Source organism: Chlorocebus sabaeus, chromosome 21, assembly GCF_047675955.1.
Source record: "Chlorocebus sabaeus isolate Y175 chromosome 21, mChlSab1.0.hap1, whole genome shotgun sequence".
NCBI classification, from domain to species: Eukaryota; Metazoa; Chordata; class Mammalia; order Primates; family Cercopithecidae; genus Chlorocebus; species Chlorocebus sabaeus.
Window position 1 is genome coordinate 62,041,119 of NC_132924.1, and position 14,349 is coordinate 62,055,467.

At 36.7% G+C, this 14,349-nt stretch overlaps 1 protein-coding gene across 3 annotated transcripts in view; it reads right to left on the bottom strand.

Annotated features, from left to right (window-relative positions):
- Positions 1–14,349, bottom strand: part of CDK14 (cyclin dependent kinase 14) — a 589,453-nt gene that overhangs the window by 402,907 nt on the left and 172,197 nt on the right. The gene's annotated exons all lie outside the window — the stretch shown is intronic.

The following is a 14,349-nucleotide window of genomic DNA, read 5'->3' on the forward strand; positions in this document are numbered from 1 at the left end:
GTTTGTTAATTAAAATAGGAAAAAACAAAAGCACATATATAATCCCTAGTGGATTGGTTCCAGGATCCCCTCTGATACCAAATCTGAGGATGTGCAAGTCTATTACATAAAATGCTGTAGTGTTTGCATAAAACCTGTATACACCACCCATACACTTTAAATCATCTCCAGATTACTTATAACAACTAATACATTATAAACACTATGTAAATAGTTGTTATACTGTATTTTTTACACATATCATTTTAATTGTTATATTATCTGTCTTTTCTCCCAAATATTTTCAGTCCAAAGTTGCTTGAATCCAGATGCAGAAACCTCGAATATGGAGAGACAACTGTATTAAAAATGTAAAAGGTACAAGATATATAGACTTCCATATATATGTATCACACATATATATACATATATACACACATACACAAACAGTAGTATGCAGAGTACACTCTATATTGTTTATGTCACTTAACAACATATTTTGGTGACATAAATTCAGAGAAAACTACCTTTTGCTTTTGAAAACCACAGAGTGTTCTTATGTATGAGTATATCATACTATATTTAATCCCAGTCCTCTATTGATAGTTATGTAGCTTGTTCCCAAATTTTGCTACTACAATGATGCAATAAATATTCTTGTATGTGTAATTATATCTATGTAAAAATATGTCTGTAATATAAATTCCTAAAAGTGCAACTGCAAGGTCAAAGGTACATGCATTTCTAATTTCCAATTTTGATGAATATTGGAGAATCATCCTACATAGAGGATACCAATATAAATATTTGGTATCCTTTCCTATAGCAAATAGAGCTCATCTGCTTCTCCTCCTTCACCTATGCTATATGTTCTCAGTGTCTGATTTTGCCAATCTAATAGGTCAAAAATGGTTTCTTGTTGCAAGTTAAATGGCTACCAAAGATCTCTAGAGGTTAAAGGACTAGCAAAGGAGAACTTATGTGGGCCAGAGAATCCAGTGTCTTGAGTTTGGAAGAATTTGAATGTCTCTTTTTTAAACCTACATCTATTTGGTCTGTTTTTGCTCAAAAAAAAAAAAAAAAAAAAACAAAAAAACAAAAAAAACTGCCATAGACATAAAACCCAAAAGAACAAGGAATTCATCATAGTTGAACCATCCTAGTGGCATTTCTCATTGAATGGATTACAGACATACATTATTACTGGTTACAGTAATGGGATAGGGAGACCTGATTATAAGGCTCCACAACATACCATCTCCTCAAAGTTAGGAGTTGTTTCTTTTTCCTCCTGCTTTAGCAGACAGGACAGGCCTGCTGCTTTTCTGTTCTGCAACCTCTTCTCCTGGATATATTTTTCTTGATTTTTCTAATCCTGTTTGTGCTCTAGGTACAGGCAAAAAAAAATTACTATGCACATGGGGTTCAGCTGGAGACTGTACCTGGTACTCTTCACTTTGTCTTTTAGGACTAAGCACTTTGGCGGGGCTTGACGCTGGGATGCAGTTAGTGCTGACCTCTGCATGAATTTTTCTCAGCCCAGTTGAGCTCATCACTGGCTCCCTGAGGAGGCAGTAACTGATTCCAGGAACTGCTTGGAATTTTCCCCTCATTTACAGATATTTTCCCCTCACTCATAAAACACACACACAACCTTTTTCCCGCAAAGCTTTCCACTTCTCTTGAGAGCATTAACTTGTATGGATCACGTATTGTGAACTGAGTTCTGGAATATAGGGACCACATGCTTCTATAGGTTGTATACTTAAAGCACATTCTCAGGCATGAAACTATGATTGCCTTGTAACACAATGAAAGGACACCAGCCTTTAATTGAATCAACACTCATTTTTTAAGTGCAACTAAAGATGGATTCCCCCTAAGTAACTTCATTGACTAATTTGTATTATTTTCATGGTGAAAAGGGTCTTTGAAAAGATTTTCTATGATAACTGCATAAAAAAACAAGACCTAGGTTCATGGAATTCATATTCTGAATTCTCCATGAATTGAACCTCCAAGTGTTTGTTTTTAATAAGTTATGATCATCTCAGCAGTTCACGACACTGAGATTTTATGTATTACATCATTTGAAACTAAAATTTCCTTAAAATATATACTACACCATAAGTTCCAGAAATGAAGAGGACCTTTTCTGTTTTATCAACTGATATGTACCCAGTATCCAGGACCTTCAGGGCACAGAGTAGATTCTCAAAATATTTCACTGAATGAATATTGATGCTGTTATAATAGTATACCGACATTTTCCTCAACATACCTGCAAAATAAGTCCAGAATAAATTACTAAAAGTATTACTTCCAAAAAATTTCAAAAATACCAAAATTTTATAAAGTTTTCAACATCTTTCATGTTAGTTTTAAATGTTTATTTTCTTTTTACAAATAAAAGATGTGGTCTCTATATTTACTGCATCTACATATGGAAAAGTTTTTATTTCCTTTAAGTTTTAGAATTTGTAGAATGCTTTGTTAATTGTTTTTGCACCCAGCAGACATGTTTCAAAACACTCACTAACCTTTAATAATCTGAGCCCAGACCACTAATCTTTTCTACTATTGCTTCACTGGTTTCTCATTAAGAATCATATTATCAAACTGCTCTTTAACCTAAGAGTCATTGTGACTTTCTCCTTTCTTAATTAGTTTTTATCTACATGTCTCAACACTCAGCAACTACTGAATCTCTGTTTTAAAGCCTAGTAAAAATGTTAAGTCATTGGGTCCACTTTTAGAAAAAGTACCTGTGGAAAAAAATAACATTAAGAAATTTTTTAATAGTCTACCTTTTGTGCATGTATATTTTAAATCTTTTTTTTTCTTTTTTTTTTTTTTGAGACAGGGTCTCACTCTGTTGCCCAGGCCGAAGTGCAATGGCACAATCATGGCTCACTGCAGCCTCCAGCCTCCATCTCCTCGGCTCAAGAGATTCTCCTACCGCAGCCTCCAGAGTAGCTGAGACTACAAAGCCATGCCACCACACCAGGCTAATTTAAAAAAAAAAAAAAAAATTAGAGAAAGGGTCTCATTATGTTGCCCAGGCTAGTTTTGAACTCCTGGGCTCAAGTGATCCTCTTGCCTCACTCTCCTAAAGTGCTGGGATTACAGGTTGTGAACCACTGCACCCAGTCTTATTTTAAAATTTAGTATGGCCTGAAATATTTGAAAGGGTAAGTTACTAACTCATTTACAAAATGAAAATTTTTAAAGATATCAAAAAAGATATATTACTGTACGAAAAACAAAACAAACATTGTGTCTTCTAATTATTGTGAGGATTTAACCTATTTTATGAAAACTTAAAACATGTAATTCAAACATCGATTTAAATAACTTGAAATAATCACAAAATTCAAATTGAATCAATAAATTGAGCTGTTTACAGAAAAACATTGAAGATCCCTCTTCAACAAGTCTTATTAATTAAATCAAAAGCTAATGAACAGAAGGCAATCAGGGCTTGATTACCAGTGGAGATGTTAATTCAGGTAAATAACATGATGAAAAAAGGGCTCTAAATTGTGCTAATATTACCACAAAACATTCTACTGCAGTTACTGCCAAATTTGCCTGTAGTTGCTTTAAGCTGTATAGAGAGCCATTTTATTTCAGATATTCTTTATGTTTATTCTCTTATTTTTCCAGTAACTGTCAGTCCCAGCTTGGCCCAAAGGAGCCGTGACTCATTGCTTTATTCTGCCCACCACGCAGCATGAGTTCCAAAGTGCTGTACCAAGAAAAACATAATTGGGCAGGAGTGGGGAGAGTATCCCCATGCACAGGACATGGGGACATTGGGTAGCCAGGTAGAGCCAGGCTGAAAGGGGATCCAACTTTCAAACTGCTTCTAAGCACAAAGCACAAATCCAAATCCATCAATTTCAGAAACTTTGTCCATACGTCTGTGTGCCCTAAATGTGTAAATATAAAATTTTCTTGTGGGAGTACAGCAAGGTCTAGAAGCTTTCAATAAAGAAAACAGCCTATTTATTTTCTCGTCCATTCATTTGTTCATTTAATGTTTTGCAAAAACAATAAAGGAAAACTCCCACTTAGCTCAAAGTACATTTTCCAGTTTCAAAAGAAACTGGTTATGAAGCTCAAAGAGAACTTTCTTAAGGAAAAAAAAATTCTCAAAGGAAAGCCTAAAGATCTTCTATTCCATTAGTTACTTCAAATTAATAGAATAACTTAGCACAAGAAAACAAAATTACAAATATTATCTGGGTCATCTTTGAAAATAGTGTCCATGTGCTAACACCTAGAAGAAATTATGTCTAGAGGATATAAAGGAAATTAAAGCAGTATACCCAAAATAAATTTAAAATACTCTGGGAAATTTAATATATTCTGCTTCTCTCTTCCATTATGATTTTGTATCAAGAGAAACTGCAAAGGAAAATAAGACCAAGTACAGATAGATACAATGCTCTTGTTTCCTTGCCGTATTGGTCAAGAGGCAATAGAAGGAAATGTAGATACTACGGAGGGAGGGACAGTAGAAAGCTGGAGTAGGGCAAGGATAATATTTTCAGAAGAATTTACAGATTTTTGGCAAAATTATTAAAAATATTTTTAAAGTTATACTAATAGTGCTTCATTTATTAATTCCCTCTTTATATGCTAGTTAAAATGCTCACTATACTGTATTTATTACATACATATTTCAAAAATTAAGCTTAAATATTCATGACATTGTTACTGTCATCTAAATTCAATTCTTATTCAGGTGTAAATAAGAAGTTATCTCAATACTGTTTTAATGTTTACTCTTCAGGAATATCCCAAAAGTGCTAACTACTATATTTTATTCTAGAAAAATAAATTAGAATTTCAAGGTAAACTGTCAGTAATTACACCTTGTCATAATCTATATCAAAGTAATACAGAGAGAAGTGGAAGAAGACTAAAACTAGTTTGTCTTAATTTCTTTTTTAAAAAACTTATGGATACATTATAGTTGTACATATTTACAGGGTACATGTGATATTCTGATATAAGCATACAATGTGTAATGAGCAAATTATGGTAACTCAGGCATCCACCACCTCAATTATTTATCATTTCTTTTTGTTGGGAACTTTCCAAATCCACTCCTCTAGCTATTCTGAAATATGCAATAAATTATTGTTAACTATAGTCATCCTATTGTGCTACCAAACGGTCTTATTCCTTCTATGTAACTATATTTTTGTGCCTATTAATCAACCCCTCTTTATCTTCCATCTCTCCACTACCCTTGCCAACCTCTAGTAACCATCATTCTACTCTACCTCCATGAGAAAAATTTTTTAGTTCCCATATATGAGTGAGAACATGTGCTATTTGTCTTTAGCGCTTGGCTTATTTGCCAACTTAATGTTCTCCAGTTCCACCCATGTTGTAGCAAATGACCCTATCTAATTCTTTTTTATGGCTGAATAATATTCTATCACATTTTCCTCATCCGTTCATCCACTGATGGACACTTAGGCTGATTCAATACCTTGACTATTGTGAACAGTGCTGCAATAAACATGGGAGTGCAGGTATCTCTTCAACATACTGATTTCCTTTCTTGGATAGATACACCTGGGAGTGGGATTGCTGGATCATATGGTAGTTCTAGTTTTTTGAGGATCCTCCACACTGTTGTCTATAGTGGCTAGACTAATTTACATTCCCACCAACAGCATACAAGCATTCCCCTTTCTCCATACTCTCATCACTATTTGTTATAGACTGTCTTTCGGATAAAAGCCATTTTAACTGGAGTGAGGTGATATCTCACTGTGGTTTTGATTTGTATTTCTCATATTTTTAATGATGCTGAGCACTTTTTCATACACCTGTTGGACATGCATATCTCTACTTTTGAGAAATGTCTATTCAAATATTTTGCCCATTTTTTAATCGATCTTTAGGAGCGTGGGGGGATTTTTTTGGGGTTTTGTTGTTGTTGTTGTTGTTGTTGTTTGCTATTTGTTTGAGTTCCTTATGTATTCTGGTTATTAATCCCTTGTCTGTTGAACAGTTTGCAAATATTTTCTCCCATTCTATAGGCTGTATCTTCACTTTGTTGATTGTTTGCTTGTGGAAGCTTACTACTAAAAGAAAACATTGGGAAATGCTTCAGGACATTGGTTGGGCAAATAGTTCTTCAGTAAAACCTCAAAAATACAACCAAGCAAAGCAAAAATGGACACATTAATTTCTTTTTGAATAAAATCCAAAGATTAATAAAACAATAGTAGAATAGGGCTATTTATTAGGATGTGACTAACAATGCAAAAAGATTTAATGCAATGAGGAAAGGGCATATTCAATCAACAATTATTACCTATAAAAAGAATTGATTGCTACTAAGCATGATTCATCATTATCAATGCTTTATACACAAACTCATAATACTTAGAAACATAATATTAGAGTAGCATATAATGTTCATAGGAAAAAATTAAATTATGTTCATTTCAGCAATTTTGAGTCACCCAAATTTGCACCTTTCTGAAAATGAAATCTGTCAACATTATCACTTTGCAATTAAAAGTAACCTCAGTAATCATCCAGGCTCCCAAAGGGACAAAAAGATGCTCACTGGCTTGATGGTCTATCCTTGTACTCTCACTGCCTGGAACAAAGCAGTCCCTAAAAGATTTTGATGGATCCCCAACTCCTCTACAAAAATTGAAATTATTTAGTTCTTCCCTAAGTTGAGACAAAAATGCTTCCTGTGAGTTTTACTCTGATTCAAGATCTGAATCCACAAAGACTAAATAAACTAGGTCCTCTTCTATAAGACAGCCTTTCACTTAATGAAATTTTAATATCCCACCCCTCATTCAATAAATATTAACTGAGAGACTATGAGTCTGTGGGTGGGATAAAGGATAAACAATACAGGCAAATCCCCCCAATACAGTCTAGTCCCCTAGACTATTGACTAGAGCCAATAGTCTAGTCAAGGAAACAGACACAGAACACGTAAGTACAAAAATGACCGAGGCATGTCAAAGAGATTCCGGAGGCTCCCATTTGTCAAATGAAACAATTTGTGCATTAGTAAAATAATACCTGCAATTTAAAGATATAAAGTATGTCTAAATTTATAAGTTTTAAAATGAAACAAAAAAACTTAATTGGTCATTTTGGAGGTCATTATAGAATCATTTCATTACTTAAAACCTTTTAATACAGAATATATCAAGCATTTTCCTTCCCTTTCATACTCTTTCATATATACTGTACCTCAGTATAATTAAATATTGTAGTTGATTTTAGGAAGTTTCTCTACAGATATATTGCATGTAACAAATGAGGAAGGAAAGACAGAATTTGAATATCACCATTTTGCTAACCATAATCACTTAGTAGATTATCGACAGTTAGATTCTGACCAAGTCTAAATCTAACTACTTATTTAAAGGGCAAAAGGGAACAAGTTATAAATAACACCATTAGGAAACAACAAGGAAAACCCAGACTTCATAAAGTTCTATAGGAGAAACGAATCTGTTTCTTCAACAAATCAATTTCAAGGGGGAAAAAAGGCAGGGTAGGGGTAACCTATGGACTAAAAGATTGACATATAACTGCAATTCACTGCAATGTATAGACTCAATTTTTCTGGATTCAAACAAAGCGTATTTTAATACCGTATAGTTGATGTTAGGGAACCATTTAATTTTTTACATGTTATCATATAGTACTGTCATGTGTTTTAAAACACAATGCTTATCTTTCAAAAAATAAAACTAATATAAAATAATATAAGGTCTGGGGCTTCTTTCAAAATAATTTCAGCAAATGAATATAGATGAAATATAGTCAGTCATGAGTTGCCAATGTTTGAAGATGGGTGATGGCTTAATGGAACTTTATTATGACTATGCTCTCTACTAGTTATTTTCTAGAATAAGTTCTTTTTTAAAGAATACAATATGGGCCGGGCACAGTGGCTCAAGCCTGTAATCCCAGCATGGATTTGGGAGGCCGAGACGGGTGGATCACGAGGTCAGGAGATCGAGACTATCCTGGCTAACACGGTGAAACCCCGTCTCTACTAAAGAATACAAAAAACTAGCCGGGCAAGGTGGCGGGCGCCTGTAGTCCCAGCTACTCGGGAGGCTGAGGCAGGAGAATGGTGTAATCCCGGGAGGTGGAGCTTGCAGTGAGCTGAGATCCGGCCACTGCACTCCAGCCTGGGCGACAGAGCCAGACTCCGTCTCAAAAACAAAACAAAAAACAAACAAGAATACAATATGAATTGGTATAAACGTGATAAGGGAAAATCACAGCACACTATATAAAAGAAATAGGGAGGCTGGGGAAGGAAGATCACTTCTGACCAGGAGTTTGAGACATGCCTGGGCAACACAGCAAGACCCCTTCTCTCTACAAAAATTTTAAAAATAGCTGAGCATGGTGGCACATGCCTGTAGTCCCAGCTACTTAGGATGCTGAGGTGGGGGAACCACTAGAGCCCAAGAGTTCAAGGTTATAGTGAGCTATGAATGTACCATGCACTTCAGCCTAGGCAACAGAGCATGCCCATGTCTTTTTATTTTTTTTATTTTTTATTTTTTGAGATGGAGTCTCACCCTTTTGCCCAGGCTGGAGTGCAATGGTGCAATCTCGGCTCACTGCAACCTCTGCCTCCTGGGTTCAAGCAATTATCCTGCCTCAGCCTCCAGAGTAGCTGAGATTACAGGCATGTACCACCATGCCCAGCTAATTTTCTGTATCGTTTGTAGAGATGGGGTTTCGCCATGTTGGCCAGGCTGGTCTCGAACAACTGAACTAGTGATCTGCCTGCCTCAGTGCTGGAATTACAGGCGTGAGCTACTGCACCCGGCTTCCCATCTCTTAAAAAAGAGAAAAGAAGAGAGAGAGAGAAAATAAGAGGCAAAAGAGAGAGGAGAGAGGAAGGAAGGAAGGAAGGAAGGAAGGAAGGAAGGAAGGAAGGAAGGAAGGAAGGAAGGAAGGGAGGGAGGGAGGGAGGGAGGGAGGGAGGGAGGGGAGGGGAGGGAGGGAGGGAGGGAGGGGGAGGGGGGAGGTGGGAGGGGGGAGGGAGGGTCTGTTTTTACATTCCACAGGAAAGGATTAAGTTGAAAAAAGGAAGATAAAAGAATAAGCCAAGAACATTCCAGGCAGATGGAACAACCTGCACAAAAGCTCAGAGGGAGAGAATGTGATGTGTTAAACAAAAATGAAGAAGGGAAGGAGGGAGGGAAAGAAAAAACTGGGGAGGAAGGATAGAGCTAGTGAGTTGTGGGTGGAAGAGCTAGAGAGGACAGTAGCCAGATCACAAAGGGCCTTCTGGGCTGCATAAAGGACTGATACAAAAAACACTGAAAGATCTTAAGAAGGGTAACAGCATGATTAACTTCTGTATCTATAGCTCACTCACTATGGTGTGGAGAATTCCTGAAGGAGCACACAGTGGGAGACGGAAGAGCAGTCAGAAAGCTGTTGTGGGGCTCTGGGTGAAACTTGGTGGCTAATATTACCAGGGTACTGGTAAGAGCAATGGAAAAAAAAGTAAAATGATATTTTGAAGACAGAAGAAACAGGCTGTCAGGGGAAACTGAATTGGATTAGGGAAATTATAAAGGATGACTCCATAACTTCCTGATTTTAGCATCTAAGTGGATGGAGGTATCATTTATTGAAATGATTGAAATTAAAGGAGGAAAGATTTAGACAAAAAGTATCAAGAGTTCTATCTGAGAAGAAGATCTTAGACTGGGAACATCCAATTGGAGACATAAAGGAAGCATTGGTATTTATGAATCTGAATCTCAATAGAAAAATCTAGGCCAGACATATAAATGTATGAGTTACTTGGGGGACTGGCAAGAGACAGCCAGTTTTCTGTTAAAGCAGAAGTAAACACTCTGAAAAGAGGTAGAGAATATGTAGGAATTTCCTGATCAGAGAATGATGTTCTGTATCTAGAACACATGGAAAGAGCCTAAAGGATGGAGGAAAGGGACAGTATGGGGCATATATTAAGAAACATGATACTTTCAGATGGCTAAAAACAAAAAGGAAGAAGAATATGAGGATGCAGTCTGAGGGATAGTGGATGATCAGGGAGTTTTATACTTTGGGTAGCGCCTGGGATATGACATAGTGATGTGAGGCAGAGAGGATTCCATCGTGGCAGTCTCTTGGAAGCAGTGGAATAGCGGCTACTGTTTTGGCTGCTGCTCAGCACAGCCGCCCCTGTGTGCATTAGGCAAAGCCTGTAGAGGAAGGGGCCGAGCTTTTGCAGCTGTGCAGATGACAAGGTACAGGTCCTCAACCTTGGCTGCATATCAGAATCACCTGAGGAAATTTGAAACAACAATGCCCAGCCCCACCCATGATTTAACTGGTGTGGGGTGGAGTCCTAGCATCTGTATTTATAAAAACACCTGCAGTGATTCTAATATGCAACCAGGACTGAAAATCATTGTGTTAAACCTTCAGGTTCCAACACCAGCTTCTCACTGCCTCTCTTCCTTTGCCTGGTCTCTCCAAAACTGAAATCTCCTTTTTATTATAAACATTCAAAAGTTTTTCAACTATTTTGAGTATCCTCATAGTTGAAAGCTCAGTGGTGAACAAATGAGTCAAGTCCTTACCACGTAAAAGAAATACTGAAATGGCACCTTACTGGAAAACGTACTACACTCTGAGGTACAGCTGAACAGCCTGTTTTAGATCCACCATCAGCAACAGCACATCATTCAACTGCCTATAATCCTCCTATCTACCAGAACATAACTGGGAACATTTAGCAACATTTTTAAAATAAGCAGATATATAATAGTTTCAGTGTTCTGCAAGTCTACTAGCTTAAAAATCTGATCCAAACAAGGAATTAAGGTTATTTAAGTATGACTTTTTTTTTTTTTTTTACTAACTTCTTGTCACTATTTTGCTTTCTAATTGTTCAGAAACCACCGGAACAATATTTTCATTAGAGAAGGGGGAAGAACAAGAGCATGAAAGGGGAATGTGACACCATTTCCTTCGGTTCTGGTTAACAGATTTATCTTCTGTAAAGGTCTGGACATCTCAAGACTGCTAATGTCTCTCCAATTTTTCATAGTTCCTCAAAGGTCACTGACAATGATGAAACAATTTCAACTCCAAATTTCTTTAAAATTCTGTGAAACAGTCATCTCAAGTCTTCAATCAGAACTCCATAGAGAACCAAAGTACTACCAAATGTCCTAAGACATTTGTCAATTTAATTCATATCTATATTTGTTCTGTGCTTTCATGCTTGAAACGAACTCTCCTTGGAAACGATGATGTCAGGAGGTAAGTGCTTGCACTTCTTCTGTGACCTTTCTACCCCCACAACCCCTGTGTGTGTGAACTTCAAAGCAGAGTTCACACTCGGTTTCTAATTCTTCCACTTTTCTCATTGAGATGACTTGTGCTTATCTGCTTTGATGTTTGATTATTCAATTTTGAGAGACTTTAATCATCCATTTTAATACATTAACCTTCTGGAGTTTTAGGGCTGTGGGTTGTATACTTCTCAGGACCTTGAAGAGAAATACTTCCTAGATGCAAGGAACTGTTCCAGGTGGAGCAAGAAGTAACATGCATAGAGCCCTTGAGGAGATTACCGGCTAACAGAGAAGACAGGAAAGTACCAAAATGAATGATGAAAGAAGGAAAAATTCTAAAGAAAAGTAAGGCAAAGTTATCAAGGACCAGGAATGGAAGAACTGCAAACACATCAAAAGAAGGCAAAGCACAGGAAAAATCCCCAAGTCATCCACAGATGTAAAAAGTAGTTGTTTGCATATACTCTTGAAATTACTAGAGAAGGGCCGTGTTTGATGAGATGGGATAGTTTCATAAAAAATAAGTGAATGTAGTTCCTTATGAGGAGTTTTTCAGATTGATTTTTCTCACATACTGAGATTTGAAACCTACTATGTTAATTAGTTCTGTAAGTTTATACATAAACATAATAACCACATGTACCATATAATACCCACATACACTGAAAACTATGAAGAAAGGAATTCTGTGAAGGCAAACCAACACCAAATAACAAAAATGAAGAACAAGGAAGAAAGGGGGAAGGAGAAACCAGGTAGGAGGAGGGTGGGGGAGAAAGAGGAGGAGGAAGAGGAGAAGGAGCGGAGGAAAAGGAGAAGAGGAGGAGGAGGGAGGGGAAGGAGGAAGAGGTATTTTTGTTTTTCTCTGATCCTACTTTCAAGAATATTTGTCTGGAGAAACACATTACTGAGGTCTTTGAAAAGGCTGTGTTTTACATTTCTAGAGAAATCAAATTTTCTCTTCTGAGGTCAAGTTGCCATTTCAAATAGATTTTTATCTGTAGTAGCTTTTTATTTTCCCACAGAAACTGTCTTAGAAAAGCAGAAAAGAAATGGATATACTTCTTGATATTATCACTTGTCCTCAATCTTTGATTACTTATTACACTCTTGCTAATTCTTACATACTACATCTCATACTGTATCTAAAAATCAAAGTTAAACCCATTCATTCATAATTTTGTTTTAAAAGCCAAATACACCATCACGATGAGAGTGAATCATTACATGAGCTAGAATTAAAGAAAAGCAGATAAATCTGATGCTCAACTTTACAGCATTTCAAGCCTCCTGGTCCAAAGATGTGTTTAAAGCGTTCTGTTCCTGTTTCTCAAACAGAGTCATAAATGTCCCCCCTTTCTCTAACAGAGGCATACATGTCCAGGATCATGCAAGAAAAGTCAAGTTTCCACTCTCATGAAAAAAAGCATCTCCAAAGAAGTGAAATGAGATGCACAAAAAAAAAATCACATCACTGATTCACCACCATGAGGCTCTGAGGAGTCCCCAAGTATTCACTGCCAAATAGTATTAACCAGAGATTTTGCATGTCGCATCCAAAAATAGTCATATGAAATTAAGTAAAGCTTAGAACAGCAGGAGAAAACAATTAAAACAGCCCTCAAGAGTCATTAAGGCAGGGGTATTCAGAGTTCAGACTCTTCTCCACCCATTCTAATAGAGACCAAAACACACACACACACCCCTCCAGTTTAAGTTATAACCACAATTTTAAGCTAGTATTTTCTTTTTCTGGTTGCCTGCAAAGGCCCTTGGAGAACAAATAAAGAAAATTTCACAGTAGCCTGGTGAAAGTAATAGAGAGATATTAAGACAAGAGGATTATGAGTGATTTTTATTTTCCCCAATAAAAATGTATTACTTTCATACTTATAGGAAATGTTACTGTTGAATATATTCAAAAGGAAATTAAAAATAATATCAAGAAGAGTCAAATTTATTTACTTCAACATTTTTATGACAAAAAAAAGGATTAGAGAACAATGCTACGTGGCATCACTGATTACCTGAATCTAAAGGACTCTTCTTCTAAAAATAAGGGTGTCACTTAAAATGGACTGTCTTACAGGCAAGACCATTATCAAATTAAAAAGTTATTCAATTAAATATAAAGTTGAAAAAGAACTACCTATACATGTTGAAGATCAGGTTTTATATTACTTCATATATAACTGAAGAGCTAAATAGATTTTAAAAAGAAAAAATTCTAAGAGTTATATATAACTGGTATAAGACAGACCTATGCTGGCCAGGCGTGGTGTCTCACACCTGTAAACCCAGCACTTTGGGAGACCAAGGCAGGCAGATGACTTGCGGTCAGAAGTTTGTGACCAGCCTGGCTAAGACGGTGAAACCCCACCTCTACTAAAAATACAAAAATTAGCCAGGCTTGGTGGCAAGTGTCTGTAATTCCAGCTACTCTGGAGTCTGCAGCAGGAGAATCGTTTGAACCCAGGAGGCAGAAGTTGCATTGAGCTGGCATCGCACCACTTCACTCCCACCTAGGCAAAAGAGTGAGATTCCATCTCACAAAAAAAGAAAGAAAGAAAGAAGAGAAGAGAAGAGAAGAGAAGAGAAGAGAAGAGAAGAGAAGAGAAGAGAAGAGAAGAGAAGAGAAGAGAAGAGAAGAGGAAAAAGAAAAAGAAAAGAAAAGACCTATGCCAGTGTTACTTCTAAAACCTAGCAAGCAAGCCAGAGTACAAATCAGCCTGATTCGGAATGAACTAGTTTTATACACAGTCAATAAATTTAAAATCAAGATAATAGTCTTTAATTCAAAAATAGAGCCAGGCGAGGTGGCTCACACCTTTAATTTCAGCTAATTGGGAAGCTGAGGCAGGAGGATCACTTGAGCCCAAGAGTTCAAGGCTGTAGTGAGCTATAATTTTGCCACCGCACTCTAGAATAGGTGACAGAGTGAAACCCTGTCTCTAAAAATAAAGTAAAAGCAAAACTAGCACTGATGTTCAAATATCCACTATGCGGCAGACCCTGGGCCAAG